General features: G+C 45.5%; 1 protein-coding gene across 4 annotated transcripts in view; it reads left to right on the forward strand.

Annotated features, from left to right (window-relative positions):
* Nedd4l (NEDD4 like E3 ubiquitin protein ligase) overlaps positions 1 to 24,687 on the forward strand; it is a 338,079-nt gene that overhangs the window by 145,212 nt on the left and 168,180 nt on the right. The window contains exon 1 of one of the 4 annotated variants that reach the window (XM_059246796.1): positions 498 to 617. The exons of 2 other annotated variants lie outside the window; for them this stretch is intronic. The gene's annotated coding sequence lies outside the window, so the exon portion shown is untranslated. Of the gene's footprint in view, positions 1 to 497; positions 618 to 2,651; positions 2,673 to 24,687 lie in introns of those variants that run through there. One more of the 4 variants, XM_059246797.1, reaches the window with a different exon arrangement.

A 24,687-nucleotide genomic window follows, 5' to 3' on the forward strand; every position in this document is an offset into this window, starting at 1 on the left:
TTCCCTTACATATTCTTCCTGATGTTAACTGTGAGCACTTAGAAAACACCGTGTCACTCATTGTAAAAGGGGCATTCCACATGGCTCAGAGACTCTGAGGTCCCAGGTCACCTGGGGCAGACTGCCCACTTCTTAACACTTGGCCATCAACCTTCAAGGTGCAGTTTGGCTGCAGGGCAGCGTTATAGGGCTTGAGTGATTCTCTGTGTCTCTGGAATCCAAGTTCCGCCCATAGTCATTGGCTGGGGCTGCTTCTGAGATGAGCGGTTTCTGTGTTCCCCACATATGAATTCGCTCCTGGTTTGAGACAGGCAGACATCAGCAGCAGCTTCCAGCCCAGACAGCTTTCAGCACAGCTTCAGAGTGCCCTGCCTGGTGGAAGGTGGAAAGCTACGTGCTGAGCTCTACCTGGGCAGTAGCTGCAGAGTCCTCCCCTCCCTCCCAGCACCTTGCTCCGCCCGCCCGCTCCAGGCTGTTGATTGCCTGTAGGGAACTGGAGAGACCAGGATTCCTCTGCCATTCTTGCTGTTGTTAGGGGAAACAGACCAGCCATCTGCATCTAGACCAGCCTTGCTCTTCCTCTCCCTTTTAAAGGAGGTTTTCCTGCCTGGATTCTGGTAAGTGTGGGCAAAGGCTTTCTCCTTCTTGATCTGTGCAGAATGTTCTCGTGTGGTGGATCCATGAGCTGTAACCTGTGCTAGAATTAAGAGGAGTCTTTGAACTTACTCCTTCTCTCTCTCTCTCTCTCTCTCTCTCTCTCTCTCTCTCTCTCTCTCTCTCTCTTTCTTAAATGCTCATTGGATATTTTTAGCATGCCTTGATACCTGTATCAAAAAGTATACCATTAAAAAAAATTTATTCCTTATGTGCTTAACCTTTGTTATTTAGCCTGAAGCTTCTTTCCAGTGTACGGCACCGAAAGTGAGATTATGCTCTAAATCTCTGGTGCCCTCCCCATGAATAAATGACTGCATTTATCACTGCTGCTTTTCCTGAAATGTCAAAAATAGACACGGTGAAAGGATCTGTCACACGGAGTTCAGAAATGTGGTACCAAATTCTAGGTTGACATGAGGACAGGTCTTCCTTTTCATTTTGTATTTGTTTCAGTTTGAAGCTTAGCCAGTGTGCTCCTCTGGGTTACCCTGGGACAGGTGTGCCTCTTGACCCTGGAGATTTACTTCTTAGGCCGTGGCTTGTTTTAAACCTTCACAGGAAACACTAGGGGACAAATCATATGGTTCCTAGCTCTGGCTTTCACAAAGGTTCACAGATTTTTATCATTTTGCTCTTATATGGATATAGGCGTCCTGTCAGGAAGTTTTGAAACTGGGAAGTGAGGTGCCTGATGACGCGATCCTTCCTCACATCCTTGCTCATACTTCTCAGTCTTCAGAATAGAAACTGTTATCCCCTTTAAGAGAAAGTGCAGTGGACGTTTTCTATTTTCCTTATTCCAAGTTAAAGAGGACTTATGTAAATGCCATTTAGGGGGAAAAAAAAAAGAGAATTTCCTGGAGTAGGCTGTCTTTCCATGAGGTCACTTGTGAATAGCAGGAACAGTATGGAGTTCATATTCATCCTCTCTCTCTCTCTCTCTCTCTCTCTCTCTCTCTCTCTCTCTCTCTCTCTCTCACACACACACACACACACACACACACACACAGAGCGCGCTTTAGTCACAAAAAGTATTGTATGGCAAATCTAGAATTTGAAGAAAAATGGGCTAATGTAATGCTGATTGGAAGACCAGGGCAAGGATACATTTGGGGGACACACCCATAAACAGTAAGGAGCTCTTAGGCACCATACACAGGCCATACAAAGGCCGGCATGAGCCTGTGTGTTCTGTGTGGTTTCATGGGTGAGGAAGGAGGAGGAAGTTAACCTTGTGGAGGGAGCTTGAATCGGTCAGAAAACAAAACATTTGTCAGGGCTCTTCAAAACCATGGGCCTTTGTAATGTGTGAAATTGAACTTCTGACCCTGCTTGCTTCATGGTGACTTTGGTTTTCCTTGCAAATTATGTGGTATCTTTAGATGTGGGGCAAACGGAACAGTCTGAGAACTACAGAGACGCACCGTTCTTTTTGTGGGTAACATGAGATTGGAGAGCCGAAGCAACCACCGAAAAGGGCATTGGAAATTGAGATGTGGAAATTGGTGAGGAAAACCTAGCCCTCCTTATGATGTGTGTATAATGGCTGCTCTGTAGGCTGTCTTGCATGTGTGGTAATGCTCGTCCTCCATAAGTGAGTGAGAAGAGCAGACAGACCCTGGTAGCCCCAGAAGAAAGCAGTGTCCCCTCTTCCCCCGGCCCAGGGTGACCTCATGTTTCTGCTCCCGCCTGGACACTGATGTGTTCTTTTCCTGCAGTGACTCAAACTGTGTGTTTGGTAACATTCTTTCAACTTGCGAACTCTCACTTCTTGCCAAGAGGCTCCGAGTACCTGGTTAATGATCTCCAGTGTAAATGACTCTAACCTGGTTGGGACAGCTCAAGTGCAATCGCATGCCCTCCTCTGGGGACTTCTTCCCTGCCGGCCACCTGCCCACCTGTGGGAACCGGGCAGATCCAGTTTTCTGTGCTCTTTCCAGGGTGGAACAGATGAGGCGGAACTAGAAATGCTAGAGAAGAGAGAGGCTACCAACCGCCCACCAGAGGACTCACAGGTAGCTGGGGGGGGGGGGGGGTAAGGTCCACAGGCACCTGGGAGGTGGCAGGGTGGCGGCAGATGATGATGGTGTCTGCCATCTGCACGTGGTCACTGCCCAGGTCTTCTTCAGACACCTTGGCCGCCCTCTGCTCCCACTCCTCTTTGATTGACACTCTCAGTAAATGGCAGAGCTGTCCAGATGGCCTTTGAACTTGGAGGGTGAGGAGAACACACAGCAGCGTTGGCTTCGGACAGCACTGGTGATTCTGGGTGTTCACAGTGATGCCTAAAATGAGGGGGAAAAATAGCTCTTATAGTAACAAGAGACAAGACTTCCCGTTTGTGATTTTTGAAAGATAGCCATTACAGGTAGGTTTTGTTTGTTTGTTTTTGTTTTTTGTTTTGTTTTGTTTTAAATAAAAGACCCCAGCCTGCAGTCTCAGGTTTCTCATGGGAATATATGTGTTCATCACAGTTCCCTGTCGAATGACGAAGTACGCGTCTAACCTTCTCTCTAACGTAGCAGAAGGGCAGATACAAAGTCTGAGGACATTTACATAATGCCTTTATTTTATGCGCCCTGTCCAAAGGCACCTTTCCCTTTTCCCTACCTTGAATTGCGTTTTAGAGAATGGGGCCAGCATTAACTGTGGGTGGTAAAATGATCCTTGGGCTGCGTGGTCCTCTGAGGCAGAGTGTGGGTGGGTCGGTCATGAGCCATTTTGGCCTCTTTCCCGGGTCAAGTTCTGCCTCACACAGGCTGGATTGGCTGCCGGCTGAGACTCTGATGTTTATTCTAGAATCATGGGATGGGTAGGATTAAATATGATTTTTAACTGAATTCTTTGTTACTGGGAAATTACAAAATGTATGTTACATGCCTTTTTTTTTTTTTTAAAATACCAATTCAGCTGGGGAAAGTGGTTCATGCCTAGCGTCCAGGTACTTGTGGGGTGGAAGCAGGAATACTAGGAGTTCAAGGTCATCCTTGGCTAAAAAACAAGTTCAAGGCACTGGCTCTAATGAGACATTGTATCAAAACGGACAAAAAACAAGAAAGCATCATAATTCATTACAACCGAGGGCAAAACATGGACTTTGCATCTTTGCTCTTCTTCAGTGACTGTTTTATAGATGAACACTGGCTTGTATATCCTCGTGAAGGGTTTTTTAATTATTCTGATAGTGTGTGGGGGTGGGGTGCACGCGTGCACGTACATTGATGTGTGACAGCGCCCATGTGGAGACCGGAGGACAACCTCGGGTGTCAGCTGTCCCCTTCCCCCTTGTGTGAGTTGGTTGCTCGTGTTCATGGCTGTGTACACCAGGCTAGCCGACCTGATAGTTTCTGGGGCTGCTTCTGTCCCCACCTCCCCGCTTGGAGGAGGGCTGAGACTCCGGCTGAGACTCCGGCTGAGCAGTCCTCGGCCAGCTCCTCCTCGGTTCTGTGGATCCACACTCCAGTCCTGTGCTCACATGGCAAGTGCTCTGTTCACTGACCCATTTTCCCAGCCGGTATTTTAAAAATAGTCGCTTCATTCACATTGGACTCTATGTATACTCAGCATTGCTTGCTTAAAGTGGTTCTCATTTAGTGGCCGTTCTCTCCCCTTCCTGTGCTAGCTTCTGGCGACTTCCATTGCTTGTCACAATTTGGGGAGGGGAGATGATGGTGGGAAGTGGGTGGGCCCCTGTGGGTTGGGGCTTTTTGCCGGTCTAATCTCTGCGTTTGTGCAGGAGGCACCTGTCATGTATCCAGCCCAGCCCAGAGTGTCTACAGATTTGAGATTAAGAGCTTGCCTTTAAAGAGTATATCTGGGTGGTCTGATCACAAGGAGTAAGACTCTGTGTGTGTGTGTGTGTGTGTGTGTGTGTGTGTGTCTGTGTCTGTGTCTGTGTTTCAGTTGGCCATAGTTAGCAAATTAAAAAGAGCTGTCACTGATACAGCTTTGGGGTAATGAAGTATCTTTGACAAGGCCAGGGAGATGGCTTTGGGTAAAGCTCCTTGCTGTCAAGCCTGATGACCAGAGTCCCACCCCACAACCTGCTGTGATAGAAGGAGAGAACTTACTCCCACGAGTAAGTAGTCCTCTGACCTCCACACGCTTGTTGTGGCAAACTCTCCCTACCCATCCCCCAAAAAAACCCAATCAACAGATACATGTAAAAAGGTTTTTTTTTAAAAAAAGTATCTTTCAAGTTCAAATTATTGGTAGAGTGCCTTATTTTAACACAGCCTGATAGTTAATAGCTATTAAGTTAATAGCTACTTGATACTTTTTATTTGTGTTGGAGGGGCAGACTTGGGTTGAAAATCAGGGCCTTGCAGCTTCCGGCTGAGTACTGGATCACTGAGCTAGAGGCCCTACCACCTCAGTTTCTGGATCAGCTGTTTGGAGCGGGGAGGGGGCCTTCACAGAGAGAAGCAGCACATAGGCTGTCTGGCTGTGGGCCTCTGTGTCTCTAGATGGGCCTGGGCTTGTCTCTGACATGATGGGGATAGGGGAGGCACACACGGTGGCCCTCACTGTGAGCCTGAGGCTGACATGAGAAGGAATTGTGCCCTTCTAGAAATGGATGCCTGAGATCTTAGCGCTAATCAGTCTAATGTGCTCCCTCTGGAGGTGAAGGAACCAGCTTGGAAAGGTTAGTTTTCCCTTTCTAACGTGTTTTTCTCCTCCTTTCAGTTCTTAGGGCAACTTTGCCTGTTAATTAATTCACTTCTCAGTTAATCGTGTGCTCATTTCTGACACCTTGTATTGTCAGGCCACCTGCTCTTAGAAATCTTCAAGATTAATTTTTTATGCATATGCATTTTGACTCCTTAATTAGATTAAACGGCTTTGGGGAGGGGATAACGGTGGAAGTACTTCTGGGTGCCTGCCTGTACCCAGAGAAGCCGATTGTAAATTTCAGACCCAAAGAACGTATTTGGTGACCTGATCAAACTGGGCCTGACCGAGCAAGTGTGAGACGTAGATCTGCCACTGATAGATAGATGTCCTTCATGTGAGGACCGACTTGCTCTCCACCGTGGTAGCTTTGTGTGTGTTTGAGAAGGCCAGGGGTGCCCGTGACTGTCAATCAAAGCTGACTTGTAAAGAATTGACTCTCTACCAGGCAGTGGTAGTGCATGCCTTTAATCCCAGCACTTGGGAGGCAGAGGGCAGGCAGATTTCTGAGTTCCAGGCCAGCCTGTCTACAGAGCAGGTTCCAGAACAGCTAGGGCTACACAGAGAAATCCTGTCTGTCTGTCTCGTGTGTGTGTGTGTGTGTGTGTGTGTGTGTGTGTGTGTGTGTGTGTGTGAGAGAGAGAGAGAGAGAGAGAGAGAGAGAGAGAGAGAGAGAGAGAGAGAATTGACTCTCAACAATGAGTCCAGCCAACATTTCCTCTCTCTTTTGACCTGAAACAGCAGTACCCTTTTGTCATATGGATGATGCAGAAGTACATCAGCCCCCTTCCAGTAGACCTGGCTATTCGCAGGTGTGGCTGGTGTTGTGTAATAAGCAGCCTCGAGCAGGTGTTACTCTGGCATTCTAGTGGGATTTAGGAACACTCCCTGTCATCTTGGAGACAAATAGTCCGCCCAGAGCTGTATTAAGCTCTGCCCCGCTCTGTAGTGCCCACAGAAGAGGCAGCTTTCTGCCCATAAAACCTGGTACCTGCCCCACGTTTAGAGAAGTAGAGGGGGCTTGCCCTGCTACATGCGATGCACATGAGACCCAGGGTATGTCAGGACAGTATTCAGCCTGTGTCTCCTGAGCCTGCTTTCACACATACCCCACTCCCACCCTCCCCGACCACAGCAGATGTATTCTTTCTACTCCCCCCCCCCCCACTCCTGCCTGCCTTGGCTAGATTCCGGTCTAGGGAAGTACTGTTCAAAGTGCAGTCCATGGACCAGTACCAGTGCAGAGCCTGATGGACAGGTAGCTGTCAGGCCCTGCCCAAGCAAGACTTGTGGAGTTGGACTATGCTAATTATGTGGATTCCAAGGGCCCTCCTGTACAAAGCTGAGTTTGAGGAAGCGCTGATCGGATGGCACCTTCAGGAGGGGCACCAGAAGTGGTTAGTCACCAGGGACAGTACGAATTCCTTTTCAGCATATGGATTCTCACTTCCCCCAATGCATCCTCTACCCTGACTGTCTGTGTGCAACCCAGACTTCCCCTGGAACTGCCTCAAGCTTGGCCTCTTTGCTGTGGGGTCTTTTCTAGATAGTGCCACCTGCCATTCCTGCTTCATGCATTCATGAAGTAAGGCTCGTCCTCTCTAGCCACCCTGGAAGTCCCCCCTTCTCTTGTTTGACAGGCGTCCTGCCTTTCTTTACTGTATGCATTTCTCATAGAATCCATATCTGTGGTTCCAGATTCACAGCTTCAAGCAATCAGAGGCTCGGTGGAAATCTGAAAATATGTCAGCGGAAAAAAAAAACAAAACTGCATCTATACTGAAGAAGTCTAGAACCTTGTCATCCTTTCCTCAGTAATACAGGAAGACTATTTTCCATTTCACTGATATGACATTGAGTATAAGAAGTTATCTAGATATGGTGTAAGCTCTATGGAGGATGTACACAGATTGTATGTGAATACTGTGGCATAGTATAACATGCAGGCTTTGAGCATCTTCATGTGCTCGTATCCTGGAGCCAACACTCCATGAACACTGAAGGAACACTGTAGCCTCATCATTACCTATATATACACGTGAGCATTGTTAGTTTACAGCTTTGCTTTATGGCCGCTTTGAGGTGCATGTCTGTGCATGAATGAGCACAAACATGCTAAAAACGGATGTTGTGGGGCTTCCATATGCACTTACACAAAAACTTAATTGTAAATTACTTCTTAAGTCATGCATAAACAGACTTGGCAGCTGAAGTGATTCAAGTAATGAAATTGTTGTCATAATAAAAATCATGTCTTGTTGGATTCAGTGTTTCTAGTCTCTGAATTTCAGTTTCAGGAGGCCAGTTTTGGAAAGTGGCAATTGTCTAAGTTGAGAAGTGGCATGGTGAGGTTCAGCACAGTGATTGTAAGATTTTAGAGCACCAAAGTCTAATGTTGATAAAAGTACACAAATAAGGGGAGGGTTGCTTTTGTTTTTCAAAAGACAACTTTTAATACTAAGAAACAGATGATCTTTTTTCCATATGCTATGCTGGCTGCACCCAAATTAGTAAATGCTAAAATAACTGTGGCTGATTAAAAACATTTCGCAAATTCTTTTTACTTTTTATGTAATTAAAGTAAGTTCTCCATTTAGTCCTCATCTCTGATATAAACCCAGTCTTGCCAGACTGTCTGGGAAGATTAGTGAATCAGACCCTAAACATCTGAAAAATAACAGCTATGTAACTCTGTGACTTAGTCAGGATACAAAGACATTCCTCAGCTCTAAGATTTCTGTCAATTTTGTCAGCCTGATGCGAGCAAAGCCCCTTCCAGTAGTCCAAAGACCATCGCCCTGAGCGACATCGTGACCTAAGTGAAGTCCAGCTTTTGCAAAGCACCCACTGTAGCTGGCTTTGTGACTGGGTTCGTCACCGTGTCTGCCTTCCACTTCACAGGCTCAGGGTGATTTGTTTGTGTATAGTGTGTGTTTGCTTATGGCCTGACTTTGCTTATAAGCAAGTTGGTTACGTACAATGCAGAAGGATAAAAGTCGTTTCTTGATTTCACGACGCTCACATTCTAATGGGCACCTTGACATTTCCACAAGGAGAGGTTTCACCAGATCCTGCCAACCAAATCGGCACACGTTTAGACAGACAGCTGCGGTTCTTGTTGCTTTAACAGGTATTCCGTGTCTGCTGGTGACAGGCTGTGACATAGGAGAATTGCATACATTTCTGAGCTTTAGTCAGTCATTTTAAAATTAGGTGTAGAGCTTCCATAGCCTTCCTAGCCTTAAACACATGTTATATAAGAGGTCTTTGTCTTCATTGAAGGGTGTGGGTATGTCACGTGTAGAAAGTTGGGTATCAATAATATACTATGGTAAGTTCTAAAGGAGAAGTCACGTCACGTAGTTTGCGAGATAGAAAGGGAGCTTCCCAACTCTGAAATTAGATAGAATGCAGTGAAGCATGGTAAAGGGGTAAGAACACAAGGCAAGAAAAAGAAGAGCCCTGCATTCTACCAGTGATGGTGTAGAATGTAAATCAGATGCAAATATCCAGTGGACTATGAGCAGCTTAACAGACAAGGCTGTGCTGAGGGGCGGAGCCACTGCTCAGCACTTAGGAGCATGCACTGCTCTTGAGGAGGAGGGAGTTGGGTCCCTGGACCAGGTCCAGCAGCTCACAGCCACCTCTTGTAACTGGCTTCTGGAGATGCAACACCTTCTTCTGTCCTTCATGGTTGTCCACACAGACACACATAAAAAATAAGTGTGTGTGTGTGTGTGTGTGTGTGTGTGTGTGTGTGTGTGTTAAAGAAAATCAGTAGATTGAGCGTTAAAATTATTAACCATTTTATCAGCAACTACAAGGTATTCTAAGATCTGCTGTGGCAATATAGAATCAGCTATAGAACTATACCTCCTTGCTATGACAAGCTTATGTTGTCTGCTGCTTATAGCATCAGTCTCTAATTTCTAATGAACTGATGTGGTTCTATGATCATCAGCCAGCTTGTACTTGGACAGTTGTGCGTCAGTAGGATCCTGAACAGTCAAGCCTGGATAACCCTGGGAGGGAGTCCTGATCACAATGGGCTAAGAGAGTAACAGAGATTAAGGAAGGGAAATAGGGTCACCTGGCAAAAATATTTGCCCTCTCTCAACATTATGGAAGCTATATTTAGAGGAAATGTTTGTGGTAATAATATTGGAAAGTTTGTTTTGTAATCCTAGGGAGCTTGGGTTATTTCATCTAGAAGGACGTGGGACGGGAGGAAGGGAGATAGAGAGACTGGAGTGTGTCCATTGGGAGAGAAAAATGAGATGATTAATTGGTATAGGATAAGAATAGAAAGCATGTAGGAAGCAGAATCTTGAAACTTCAAGGCTATCCGTTAGTCATTAGTTGAAGACTTCGCTTTAGGAGAATTGATAGAGACCTACCCACCTCCAAAAGGAGTTTCCAGCCTTCCCTTTAAACGCAGGTAGAATAGTCTAAATATATTCTGTTTTAGCATTTTTCCTTCGCTTCTTTTTTCTGCCCCTTTTGCTCTTTGTAAGCTCAGCTGCCTGCTCTCTGCCTCAGGTGTGGTTCTTGTCTTCTTTGCACTGTGTCCATGCCCCAGGATCCTCTCGTCCTGGTCCCTCTACACCCTCTGTGTGAGGATGAGTCTTCTTACCTCCGGGGAGTACCCTTTGGGATACAAGCTTCTGTGGGAAGGCCTCCTCAGTTCCTATCGGTCCTCTGTATGTTGGTGACACTCTCCTCTGTGAGGGGTGCTCTGTGCACTACCGGATGCCCTAAGCATCCAATAAGAATGTGGCTTGGTTCAGCTGAATGAAGTCAGCTTGAAGATGACACCAAGTTTCTCAGCTAGAAACAGCCAGTCTCTCATTTTCTGTTTGCAGAGCTGTGTTGCACTGGGCTGTTCCCTCTTGGCCTCATAAACAAAACCGTGGAGGACAGCCACACTGCCTGAAATGCCTAGAGATACAATCTTATAGCTGAAAATAGGTGGGAGAAGTATTACACACACACAAAATAAAGGGACACGGAAGAGGTGAGGGGACAGATATGTTCAGAGCTGGCAGTCCTATTGAGATGGGAGGTGATGCCTATGCGGATTTTTGAAGTAGGCATGATGGCGTGTTACTCCCCGACCCCATTCGGCAAATCCTACAGCAAAAACATGCAAGCAGGAACCAGTGACATTCCTACACACAAGTGGTACATGATAGACGCCAGTAGTATTGTGATGGAAACATGGCATTGTCCCTGGGCACTTCAGCCTCCTACCCATCCACAAGCTTCTCGACACCCCTGACTCCTCAGTTGTCCTGTACCCTAAAATCACACCTTGGTTCTGCCATCTCCAGCTTTCTCTTTTGCTAAGCTTTAGCACGTCCATGTGTGCTAAGGATGGCCATAGTCAGACTAGAGCCTGATGAGAAGGTACATCAAAGGATCAGGTGAGAAATCTGTAGGGGATAGTGAGCATAAACAGGTGATTTTTGTACCAGAACACGGAGCTGATGGCCAGTGAGCTCTGGAAAACAGATCATCCTAACAATCTTTCCACAGGCAGACAGCAGCATGCCTGAAGGAGATGGAACCAATGCTTAACTAGATGTCTTGTTTACAGGTTTTTGTGAAAAATGGGGAAGGGTATTTGCTCTGAGTTCAGGCAGGGCCTTGATCTAGTGTCAGAGCTGGATTTTGCTCTCTGTAAGTGGAGTCCAGTCTTTGTATATATACATGGGGGTGGGGGCTATTCCAGTCATTATATATATACATGGGGGTGGGGGCTGTTCCAGTCTTTGTATATATACACGGGGGTGGGGGCTGTTCCAGTCTTTGTATATATACACGGGGGTGGGGGCTGTTCCAGTCTTTGTATATGTACATGGGGGTGGGAGTTGTTTACGGTCTATTACTGCTGTCAGTGCACTAGAAATGCATTAAGGTATCTGGGTTGTCAGTCTTAGGAAGAACCGGCCAGTGGATTCTGAGAGGGTTGATGGCATAGAACCCCTGAGCCCTGTTCTACACCTTCCTGGCATTTCTGGACTTGGTGACAGCAGCACCATTGCCCTTCCTGCAGTGATGTTCTGGGGACTCTATCACCCCGAAACTTGCCTCAGCACTCTCTCGTGTGTACCAGTGCCCAGCCTCTGGCTGGCGAAGGGGTGCCCACAGATGGCATAAACAGGGTGCGGCGCAATTGTTGCAGTTCACATGAGGTAGAGGGCTGTAACTCTTTCCCGCCTAAAGTGCACCCAGCCTGAGGGAAAGAGATTGTTTCTAGAGGTTCAGAAGACCCTGAGGAACACTAGGTGGGCCCCCACCCCACCCCCAAGACTTGCAGTTACCATAGTAACATTTTTATTATGGAAACTTGCTGGGGAGAGTGTTCAAGAACAAAGGGAAAAAATTAAGTATAGAAGATCCTAAATTGTCCTTGGAGTTCTGGCCCTCACAAGGACTGGCTAGCCACCCAGAGGGAGGTACCGCTTTAACCCTCGGGTAGATTATTAGCATGTTAATTGTTGTCATGAGTCAGAACCTCAAAAATGTGTTCCGCTAAGGAGGTTGAGCCTCCCTCTCCGTCTCTTGTCGTAGGGTCTAAAAATGGAAGCGGGAGTCCGAACTCTTTCCAGATCATAAAATAATTCTGAGTTAGTAGAGCACAGATGAACGGGCTTCTGTTTGAGTGTCGTTTCCAAATGCCTCCAGCCAGGTTGGGACCTCTAACGCCTCAAATATTCCCATGGCGAGGATTAAGGGAATGGGAGCAGGGTGGCTTCTCATCCTAGGTGGCCTTCTTAAGTAGGTCAGAGCCTCCCACACCACCCTGGGATACATAGATACCAAGGTCCCTTCAGCATCCATTTCTGTGACTTGCTAGAGAAGCTGAGCTGAGATCTCTTCTCCTAATATGCATTGGCTGACCCAGGAGCATGGTGACTTCAGAAGGATCCATTCCTCTCGCTCCCTGAGTTACCAGCATGCGCCATAAATGCCTGTCCCCTGAGCTTACATGGTGATCCACAAGCAGAGTGTTGTGCATTCAGAGTCCAGAGTGGCTTAATTTAGGATCACAGGTACAAGTGACTTTTTTTTTTTTGAAGACTAGAACTAAACGGTCTTATTAAATAAAAAACACAGAGCCAAATACAGAGTCAAAAGCTCAAGAGATCAGAGCACTAGCGAAGAGCCAAGACCACCTTATCTTACCACTCACTGTCATCCTTCCCCTGAGAGAGAGAGACCTTCTTCCTGTGTGTCTTGAATTTTATCGCTTTCCTGTTCTGCCTACTCATTGGCTCTAAGCCCAGCCACATGACTTCCTCGTCACTGCCTGTCTATACAGACCTCCTGATCTCTATGGTTGATACTGGGATTAAAGACTCAAGGGTCACCATGTTTGGCTGTGTCCTTGACCACACAGAGACTGCCTGCCATGTGATCAGATGAAGGGTGTGGCCTACCACCACCTGACTTCTATTCCTGACTCGATAATGTCCTCTGATCTCCAGGCAAACTTTATTTATTAACATACAAATAAAATCACATTTCAGCACAATTAAAATATCACTTTTTTTTCTGTTTTTTTTTTTTTTTTTTTTTTTGGAGGGGGTGTAAATGGTGGTGGGGATTGAACCCAGGGCACTACGGATGCTAGCCTAGCTTTGTAACACTGTGCTATGTCCTCGGTCCTACAGGATGTAGTTTTAAGACCAGGCAGAGATACCTATGGTTTGCAGGATTTATTTTGGTAGTAGTTTTTCTTTTGCCATGTTTTTTGTTTTGTTTTATTTGGTTTGGTAGTTATTTACTTATTTATTTATGACAGGTCTCACTATTTAGCCCTGGCTGACCTGGAACTAGCTGTGTAGAACAGGCTGGCTTTGAACTCACAGTGCTCTGCCTGCTTCTGCCTCTCTATTGCTGAAATCAAAGGTATGCACCACCAGCATTTGCTATTTTTTTTTAGCCTTGCCCATGAACACAACCACTGTTTCTGGACTGTAAAATGCAGGCTAACAGCTACAGGGTGTGAAAGGGAGATGGAGATTTTACTTAGACTTGGTCTGTGTGCTGGGTAGTTTTCTGTCTGCTTGACACAAGCTAGAGTCATCAGAGAGGAGGGAGCCTCAGTTGAGAAAATGCCTCCATAAGATTGGGCTGCAGGTAAGCCTGGAGGGCATTTTCTTAGTGGTTGATGGGGGAGGGCCCAGCCCATTATGGGATGGTGCCATCCTGGGGCTGGTGGTCTTGGGGGTCTGGAGAAAGCAGGCTGTCAGTGGCACCCCTCCATGGCCTCTGCATCAGCTCCTGCCTCCAGGTTCCTGCACTGTGTGAGTTCCTGCCCTCACTGCTTTTGATGATGAACTGTTGTATGGAAGCGTGAGCAAAAGAAACCCTTTCCTCCCCAATTGCTTTTTGTTTTTGTTTTCATGGTGTTTCATGACAGCAACAGTAACCCTAACTCAGTAACAGTAACCCTGTGTCAGGAACGGAGGCCACGCCTCTTCTTGTCATCCCTGCCCTCCCATTGGCTTGCCTTTGCTCTGCTCTGAGAATCCCAGCTAGGAGTTAGTTCACAGCATGACTTAATTGCACTGCGGCTCTTCAAACTTTCATCTGATATAAACCTTGTGTGGTGTGTAGACCGGTAGTTCCAGCCCTCAGGTGGTACAGACAGGAGGGTCAGAAGTTCAGGTTTCCTTAGCTACATAAGGAGTTCTAGGGCACCCTGGGCTAGAGACTTAAAGATTTGGTTTCCATGTGTGGTAGTTTTTCTTCTGGTTCTTTGAAAAAAGTTCTTACTATTATATAATATATCATCTAGACCAGGGAAGTAACCTTTAGTATTAAAGGTTGGGGATACAAAGTCACTTTAAAGCGTGAAGTTTGTATTGTAAGAGTTTGGAAAGTGAACCAAATAGAAAATCGACGAAACAAAACAGAGGACCCGGGTTCAATTCCCAGCACCCATATGGCAGCTTACAACTGTATGTTCCTCTAGTTCCAGGGGATCCAACACCCTCACTTAGGCATACACGCAGGCAAAACACCCACACACATGAAATAAAAATAAATAAATCATTAAAATAGGAACAAACCAAAACCCTGAAAGGTTGACTAAATCTGGCAGCTGGCTAGTCAAAAGGATAAATGGTAAACTCCTTTCCAAGGATGGAAGACAGGAATCCATAGTAGGGGCCAGCAAGGTGACTAAGTGACTGAGCCCTGAGAACGACACTGTGAGAGACTAGCAGCCCTGCTGATACCAGGCCCAGCGAGCCGTCCATGGTTCTGCCTAAGACTGGCAACCCAAAGGCCTAAATACATTCTTTTTGCACTAGAAATAACAGTGTAAACAGTGCCCCTCCCACTGTGTATGCATGCACACACACACACACACACACACACACACACACACACACACACGCGCCTATCTGCCTTGATGAATTCTCCAGAGTGGAAAGTACAGCTCCAGGACCCTCGTCAGACAGGTAAGGCCGCACATGGATTATGAGCAAGTACTGCTTATTTCCCACAAAATCCTTTAATACAGAGTGAGAAAGATGTGGGGGCAGGAGGAGCCTGAGTTTCAGTGAGTCTGAGCTCTATGTGAGATCCTTTCTCAGAAAACAAACAAACAAACAAAGTTAGGCACTAGTAATGGGAAGAGAAGAGGAATGGGGTGCACGGTGGGTGGGTAGTAGAATTTACAGGAAAGTGTCATACACAACCCCAGCCAACACACTTACAAACATAGGGCTGATTCATTAGTAAAATACCAATGACCAAAACTGATCCAAGAACAAAGGTAAAGCTGGACAGACCAGTTTCCACAGAAGGGACAGCTAGGGCAGCGGAGAATTGCCATGGAAAAAGGCAGGTAGGCCACATTGATATATATATACATATATTTTTAAGCTATTTCAGCTAACCTTTAAAGACCATAAAGTCTGGGTGTTGTTTATACTTCTCGGAGACATACCAGTTCACCTGGAGAATCAGTGTAATTTTAATCTAATATCTTGGTACTCCCAGCATGGGTGGGGGCGGGGCTCATGAAGTCCCACCCCCTAGCTGAGAAGCTGTTGGGCAATTGGTGACTGCTGGATGTGGGGACGGGGACGATGGATTTTCTTCAGGGATGCAGTCCTTGAGAGAGTACCCCTTCTCCTCCAGTGGATGGTTCTGCGTCAATGCATACATAGGCAGCACTAGATGGATTTGGTAGGCTTTAAAAAAAAAAAAAAAAGCACATGAACTTGGAAGAGTGGTGGAGGGGATAGGAATGGGGAGGGGATAGGCATCAGATTTTATAAACATGTATTATATGCATGTATGAAGTTGTCCAAACAATGAAATGCCGACATGCTTTGAAGTTTGGCTTTGTTTTTAAATGAGCCACCGTACTGGGAATGGCACCCCCGTCCTCTGCCAGAGCAGTGACGTGCTCTTAAGTGTTGGTCCATCACTGTAGCTCCGGTGCTACATTTAAGCGGTGTAGACTATTATTATCTATGCAAAAAGTTTACAATAGCTTATTAACCAATAGATTTGTGAGAATATTAAAGGGCTAATACATTGTAGTCAGTTCCTCCCCCCAGTGAAACTGTGGTGTGTAAGGCTGGGGACACATCTCATTGTCATCATGTGTCGTACGAATGTATCCAAGGAGACATGTGCTTGCCAGGGAGGTAGAGACTGATAAAGTTTAGTAGATATTTCTAATACAATCAATCTGAAAAAGCCAAACAGGAAGGAGAGATGAACAGAAGGTCACCAGCACACGTGTGTGTGTGTGTGTGTGTGTGTATGTGTGTGTGTGTTTCACAACAGCAGATACTCAATGAAAGTCAAAACTCTCAAACTGTTTCATTTCAAATTATGGATCAACAAGGGGGTCCCCCTTTTCAATTGTTTAATATTCTATTAAAGGCCCCCCTTTTCAATTGTTTAATATTTTATTAAAGGCTTACTGAAATGTTTGTGGGCCTGGGATTCCAAGAGCCTATAAGGAAAGACAGGTTCTTAAACAATAAGAAAGGTTATCAAGGGAGCTAGATTTAAAATACAGATAAACATTTTAGGAAGATGTCTGTTCTTTCAAAGACAAATGCATGGAAATGCAAGGTAACTATTTGTCTTAGAGTTTCTGTTGCTGTTAGAAAGCACCATGACCAGAAACAACTTGGCAGGGAAAGAGTGCGTTTCATCTTACAGTGCCATCACTGAGGGAAGTCAAGGCAGGAACCGAAGCAGAAGACATAGAGGAACGCTGCTAACTAACTTGCTTGGCCTACTTTCTTATACCATCCAGGACCACCTTCCCAGTGTGACACCACCCCAGTGATCTGAGCCATCCCACGTCAATCATTCATCAAGAAAATTCGCTTCAGACTTAACCTACAGGCAAATCTTGAGGCATTTCCTCAGTGGAGGTTCCCTCTTCTCAGATGACCATAGCTTGTGTCAATTGACAAAAAAAAAAAAAAAAAAAAAAAACACGCTAACAGGCTCAATTGACCTCTTGTCATTTTGACACACGAACATATCGCTATTAAAATCCCTTTCTTGTTTGTCCCTAAGATCTCACATTAATCACAATATAAAACATAGTATGACTTTTAAAGTTCTACAGTCTTCAGAAGATTCAAATACTTCAAAAGTTCAGTCTCCTTAAAATAGCCAAAAGCTCTTTGAAAATCCAAAGTCTCTCTCTCAGTTATAGGTTCCTACAAACCAAAATCAGTTACATACTTTTTATTCCAAGGAGGAAGAACCAGGGCACAGTCACAATTTTAACAAAGCAAAGCAATATGAATTAAACCCTGTTTTATTTTATATTGTGTCCTCCGTCTGGGATACACTCACCGTCTTCTGGGCTACTCTTGCGCTCTTCCGTTCACAGGGCACATAGTTGGTCTCATAGGCTCAGGCCAGATCCACTCCACAGCTGTTGCTGTCCTCAGTGGTCTTCCCATGGTCCTGGCATCTCCAAAATTCTGTTTTCTGTTACAACTGGGCTGCACCTTCACCAACATCTTCCCCTGGACAATCTTGAGGGTACTCGGACCATGTCACATGGTTCCAAGCCCCTCTTCTCTGCATGACCCCTTCAGTCCTGGGGCTTCTACTGCGTCCGAGGCTGCACCCACACTCCACACTAGCGTCCTCTCCTGGTCTCTCACAGTGCCAATCCTCAGCTGCTGCTCTCCATGACCCCTTCATGCCTTCAAGACCAGTACCACCTGAGACACTCTTACACATTACCAAGTGCATCGGCTGACACTATGTACAACCTTGGCTCCCACTAGACCACAGCTTCTCGTTGCTGACCCTGAGAAGAACCACTTCTCAGAACATTTCACCTCGATGATGCTGGCCTCTTTTTAATCCTCACTAATTTCTCAGCCTCGGTAACCAGGTTTGATTGTCCCAGCAAAGCGAAGGTTTCACCTTAGTGGTTCTGTGCCCTTTCGAAACATAGCTGAGTCTTCAGCCCCAGCTGATTAGAACCACAGATTCTTAAGTCAGAATATCAAACGGTCCCAGTTGAGTCTTGAGGGGACTCTCAGAACTTCCCTTTGAAGCTTCTCAAGCCAGGCCTCCATCATTTGCAGTCTTCTCAGGATTCTTTATCTTTCAAGCATCCCTCCAGAACGTCCCATTAAGTTCTGAGCACGCAATGATTTTTTTTTTTTTTAGCCCCAAGTCCTAAATATGTCCACAGTCCTCCCCCAAATGGTCACATCTTTCACAGCAATGTCCCACACTCTTGGTACAGTTTCTGTCTTCATTTTCTTTCTGTTGATGTGATCACACAACATGACAGATCAACCTGGGGAGCAAAGCATTCATTGTGGTCTCCATTACGTGTAGTCCATTACAAAGGGCAGTCAGGACAGGACTCAAGGAAGGAACTTGGAGACAAGAACTGAAGCAGAAGCCGTGGAGGAACACTGCCTCCTGGCTTGTTCAGCCTGCTTTCTTTTGCCCAGGGGTGGCACTGCCCCAGTGACCTGGGCCCGCCTCCATCAGCCGTCAACCAAGGAAATGCCCCTACACATTTGCCTAGAAGCAGTGTGATAAGACATTTTCTAAATTGAGGTTCCGTCTTCTCAGATGACCCTAGCTGTGTCAATTTAATTTAAAAAAAAACAAAACAACAACAACAAAAAAAACCAACTAACCAGCATACTAGTCCTACATCATCCTTAGTGAAAAATATGCAGTAAAATCTGAAGGAATGAAAATAGGAAACACATAAATGTATTTAATACAAATTCATGAGTAAATTCATTGCAATTCTAATTAGAATTTCAAAGGTGTTTTTTTTTAATTGAATCAAAACAATCTTGATGTTCATATGAAAGGATAAATGCATAATTCTGGGGAAGAGCCAGATGAACGTGACGGGGCAGAAAGGCGAAGTGAACACAGATTTGGCTCACAGATGATCACAGTATGCTGAGAAAACTTTCATGGTCAAAGCCATGTGGTATGGATTCAGGGGGTCCGAAGAATTTAGTGGAACTAAACAGATAATGCGTGGCTCTCTCACTGAGTAAGGGGGAGAATTCATACACTCGGTTGCATAGTGTTGAGAGACACGTGTCATCTCACAGGAAGAACAGGCACTGCCGTCTCTTCATCTGGAGTGGGGGTGGCTGCAGTGAGGCAGGGATGACGCTATCAGTGTTCTTCTCAGAAATAAGCCCCAGAATCTTCTAGAACCTAAAAGTACGCAGACAGTTCGGTTTTTAAGACTCAGAATGTAAGACACTGATTGTCAAGTCCTGGTGGGAGGAAGGAGTCGAGCAAATTTTCATGCAGATAAGCTGTAGACACTGGAGGCCTGTTTTCGTGGAACAACCTTCTGTGGTAAAAGATACATGATTTAAGTAGAGCGAGAGAGTCGTTACGACAGACAGTGGGTGACTGTCCCTAGAGTTCCAGTGGCTTGGACGGTGGTGAGAACAGCACAGGAAAAAAGCAATAAGAACTGTATTAATAAACAGGAGCTGAGTGTGGTGGTACGCACCTGTAATCCCAGGCTGGAAGATTACAAGTTGACTGTCCCGAAATAAAATGTGTAAACCACAGAGAATAGATGAAGACAAGCAGCAAGCCTGTTAAAAAAAACACAGTACCTCTTGCTAGGAAGTGCAGAGTAAAATGAGACATAACTCGAAACCCACCTGACTAGGAGAGGACAATACTGGTCAGCATGACATCGGAGATATTGTCATGATACTACTTGTGTTAGTCACTGCAACCAAAAGCGTAGCAGTCGTTTCTGATACCGTCACCTGTATTTGTTTGTTAATGGAGGTGGGGGGGGGGGCCTGTGTGTGTGTGTGTGTGTGTGTGTGTGTGTGTGTGTGTGTGTGTGTAGGTCAGAGGACAGCTTGTAGGAGTTAATTCTCACCTTCTACCACATAGCTGGGTATCACACTCTGGTTGTCAGCCCTAGCAGAAAGCCCTTTTATCTGCAGAACTATCTTACTGGTCCTGGCTGACAGTTTTAATGGAAGAAAGACCTGGTTCTTCGTGATTTCAGAGGCTTCAGTCTGTGGGTAGCTGGTACCCTTACCTGGGGCCTGGAGTAAGTCTGAACCACGTGAAGGAGGAGGCTGTTCACCTCATGACGGAAGGAAGTAGAGTGATGGCGTACCTGTCTGGAGCCAGCTTCCTGCTCTTCCCCTTTGGTTCCGTCCAGGTGCCCCCGCATTCAGGACAGGCCCTCGCCTTGGTCAGTACTCTAAAAACTCCTTCACAGATGGAATTACAGCTCCGCTTGTGTAACCTCCCAGTGCAATGGAGCTGTGACCAAGTTTAACCATCACACCGTCATAAACATGTGGCTCACCCTTGCCTCTGTTGCAGAGCAGACTGCAGTGTATATTACAATAAAACTCATTGACCTCTCACCTGCTTCCGCCTACATCTCTTTTAGAAATTAAAGTGCACACAGTCCTGTATATAAATAGATCTATTTTACCGTCTTAGTAGCAAAATACTGACAGTCTGAACAGCCATCAGTTGAAAATGGCTGGCTTATGGAAAATTTGTGCTCTTCAATATCATACAGTCATCCTTGGGAGGAATTAGAACTGTGTCTGATTGGCTTTGATCTCAGGAGACTTCAAAGTGTGAGCATGGGGAAAAGCTGGAAATGGTTCTGGTCTGAGCGGCGGGGGTGGAGCAGAGGTTGATGTGGGTGACAGGGAACAAGACAGCAGGGATTGCCAAACATCGCCTCCCTGCCAGATTACCAGCTGAGCTGCTACCCATCTGGCTTCCGTGTCAACCACATCCCATGTTTTCTCCGTGGAGGAAGCTGCAGAGGGCTGTGGTTTGAGGTTAGAAATCCTGGCTTCGTTCTCTTAGACCATGGATTCTTATTCCAGCGTGCTCTTGAGTTGGTCTCCTGATAGCCTCCTGGATTTTCTGAGCGTATTAATTAAATTTCTCCTTTTGTATTTTTCTGAGACTCTGTCTGTGTACTGCTTTCCAGTACTTGACATGGCTTGGGTGTTTTTCAAAACCCCATTAATGTAGCTAGGACGTCATCCCACATCTGCCCTATCTTGAAAACCCCAATGGTGTTCATTGATACATCTGTGGTTTCTGTTAAAAAAAAAAATGACTAGACTTGAATCTTGGATCCAAGGGGCTTTGAACATTTTCTAGTGTTGGGCTATGCAGATAATTCAGTTGATAACGTGCTTGCAATCATAGTTTCAGAGTGCCCCCAAGCCATGTGAGAACAAAAGCTGGGACTGTCGATATGGCACTTGTAATCTCTAGTGAGATGGAGACAGGAGGATTCCTGGGACCCACTGACCATCTTGCCCAGGCCAGCGAAGAGCCCTGTGCAAAAAAAAACAAAACAAAACAAACAAACAAAAAAACACAGGTGCATGGCATCTGGGGAACAGTGGCCAAGGCAGCGCATGTATACATGCATCATCCCCTCCCCACCCCAGTTAAAGGAGAAAGCTAAGGAACAGGCTATTTGGGCTCATGGTTTCGGACATTTTAGTCTCTTTGGCTAGAGAAAGCATAGTGAAGTTCAGGGCAATGCGAGCTTTCTGGGAGACTGTTCATATAGCACAGACCAAGAAGCAGAAGAGGCAGGTATAACTAACCTTCAAAGCCTGGCCTGGTGACATGCTCCCAAAGCAGCCAGGCTCCACAGACTCCCCACGCAGCATCGCCATCTGGGGAGCGTTCATTCAGACGTGAGCCTGGGGAGACATTTCAGAGTGGACACTGAGAAGTTGCCCACTGGTTCCAGCTGGTTCCAGCTGGTGATGAGAGAAGCATCTCTCCTGTGCTACCCCGTTTATCAGTCTTTGCTCTTTGGCAGCGGGAAAGGAGAACCCATCACCTTTCTGTCTTTAAGTAGTTGAAGTACCCAGTACTCTTAGTGCTTTCTCATTTCCTCTTTTATGAGTACTCACTTGCAACCTTTTGTCCATTTTCCTCCAGGTTGTTAATTTTTCATTGATTTGTTAAGTTCTTTGTAAAAAGAAAGCAAGTGGATTTGACTACTTGTTTATGTGACCAGTGCTAACACTTGACGCGCACACACACACACACACATATATATATATACATACATACATACATACACATATATGTATGCGTGTGTGTGTGTGTGTGTGTGTGTGTGTATATATATATATTATATATATGACACTTTTAACATTGTGTTTTTCAATATATCCCTTCTGAGGTGACTTGGAAAGTTAACAATTATTTATAGCATTCTTTGTTCTTATTAAAGATAAGAAGGGGTTTTCCCCTCTCATTGGAAAACTTACACAAGTTTCTAAGTCTAAAAACAAACAAGGAGAAAACCATCAACCACAGCCTCACTGCATACCAGGACAGCTTATTTCTGTTTGTTTTGGGGAGGGAGTGTGGGTTTTTCTGTGATTGCCCTCATAATGTTGTCGTTCAGTCCAACATGTGATACATAGGACATTCTGTTTTCTGAGTGTTCAGTGTCTTATTTTGTCATGTCTGCTGGAAGTTTCTAGTTTCTTTACAAAAGTGGGAAAAAAAAATGTGAATATCTAAACTCGATTTTGTTTTTGTGTTTCGTCCCTGGAAATGGGATTACTAAATAAAAGAATCTGGGGATTTAAATGCTTTGTTCCATATTTTATTTATTTCCTACTTATGTTCCTGTCAGCATAAAGAGTCATTGAGCTCACTTCAAAAATCAGAGACTTGGGAGACACATTCAGAAAGAGTCAGGTAGAGAGGAACTTGAAAGGTTTAAGCGATAGCATGGCCAGTGAGTAACGAGTCTTTCTCTGTCCTGCCAGCCAGCTCCCAAATAATGACATGGAGACTTATTTATGAAGGCTCGGCCTATAGCTTAGGCTTGCTTCTAACTAGCCCTTATAACTTAACCCATTTCTATTCATCTCCATGCTGCCACATGGCTTTTGGCTTTTACCTCTCTTTTTGTGTGTCCTGCTTCCTCTGTGTCCAGCTGGTGACTCAGCCTTTCTTCTTCCCAGAGCTCTGTCTTATTTGGAAGTCCCACCTATATCTCCTGCCTAGCTATTGGCCATTTAGCTTTTTATTCAACCAATTACAGTGACATATCTTTGCACAGTGTAATCAAATATCTCACAAGGCCAGTAGGGCCGGGAAAAGTGGTAGAAATGAGGTTTAGGGAGTGGGTAGGAGCCTTTAAGGAATTTGCATTTTTATGACTGAGGTTGCAAGAAGTGGGCCTCCTTATTGCCAGAAATGGGAGTGGTTTGCTGTGGTTTAGTGTCCCTGGTGAGAGTGGCCCCAGGCCAATTAGGAGACTGATACAGTAGCCCCTCCCTTCCGGGGGTGGGTGTGTCTTCGACACCAGAGTGGTGGCATCACGTGTGGAAATGAGGATATAGGTGAGGGCTCAGTGGGACATTAGAGTCCTTTCAGCTGAAGGGCTGGGGATGTGAGAAAAAAGACAAGGACAGAGTACGGCTGACAGCCCCTGAGGTGAGGTGGGCAGTGGGGAGGTGGAACACATTGAGATCTTCTGTGCCTGTTAGACCTTCGAGTCAAATGAACCGGGAGATGGGCCAGTGTTGAGTGAACATCATGGAGTTCACAGTGTGTTTGGGGTTCTGTCTAGATAACTGCCCTGAAAACTCAAGATTAGCAATTCAGTCATTCCACAAACTAGGGACTGTCTGTAACCTGCCAAACCACAGAGGTTTGGGGGAGCAGGGGGTATACAGATGTGGGACCCATGTGCTTTGGGCAGAGGTGTGTGCAGCCTTGTGTACTGAATGGTATTTAAAAATTCAGGGGCCCTTTCCTCCTCTTGGTAAAACCATGTCCTTTTTTCAGTACTTTGGTACATGCATGAGGATGTGATCCTGTTAACGTGTGAAGGGACCTTAACCACACATACATCCTTTTTTGAGGCATTGGAACCAAAAGCTAAACCAAGGCAGGAGAGTCTGCTGGAAGACCTTGTGAAGAAGTTCAAGGCCTGGTGATAGGAATCATCAGGCTCTGCCCGTGTTACATAAAGGGTTTTGCCTGCACCACGTCAACCTTGTTTTGCTCGGTTTCTTTCCTCCCCCACCAAGTGTCCCAGTTTCTCTTCTACTGTAGCTGATTTTGAGCAAGACCCAGAGAAACTTGGGCTGTTCCATCGAGCATCTGGGTTCTCTGGATTTGGTTACTCACCCCTTAAGAAGTGACAGTACACAGTCACATCGCCATCTTTAAATACATTTTATTAATCATAGCAGATGAGATGGAAGGATAAAATACAAGCCGTCTACCTATAAATCCGAGCAGCCTGGGAGATGAAATTGCTCACCGCCTTATCTTTCTGCAAAGCCCTCTGGCTATGTTTATAATTAGAGATGATGGGACAAGTTTGTGAATTTGACATGAACAGTATTTTATGGTAAACATTCCACGATAGCTTATATATTTTTAATAATTTTTCAGAGGCTGCATATTATAGATAAATCACGGAGGCTCTTTAGGGAAAAATCCCTGAAGATTTCCCTAGTTGGCAGATCCTTTTAAGATTGAAAACAAATAAAAACACAAAACATGAGCTATCTTTAGAACACTAAGAAACACAAATTTCATGTTCTTAAGATCTTGTTTTGACTGAAGTTGCTCTTAACTTTTCATACTCCTCTTGGCTGTGTTACCCAAACTTTAATTATCTTGAAGTATCCTTTTCCATGGCTCAAGAGACAGATGGCTCAGTATTGAAGAGCACTTGCTGCTCTTGCAGAGGACCCGGGTTCAGTTCCCAGCACTCACAGCAGATGGCTTAGTATTGACTGAGCCTCCAGTTCTAGGGCATCCAGTCTCCTCTTCTGACCCCCATGGACA

The sequence above is a fragment of the Peromyscus eremicus genome, chromosome 19 (assembly GCF_949786415.1).
Source record: "Peromyscus eremicus chromosome 19, PerEre_H2_v1, whole genome shotgun sequence".
NCBI lineage: Eukaryota > Metazoa > Chordata > Mammalia > Rodentia > Cricetidae > Peromyscus > Peromyscus eremicus.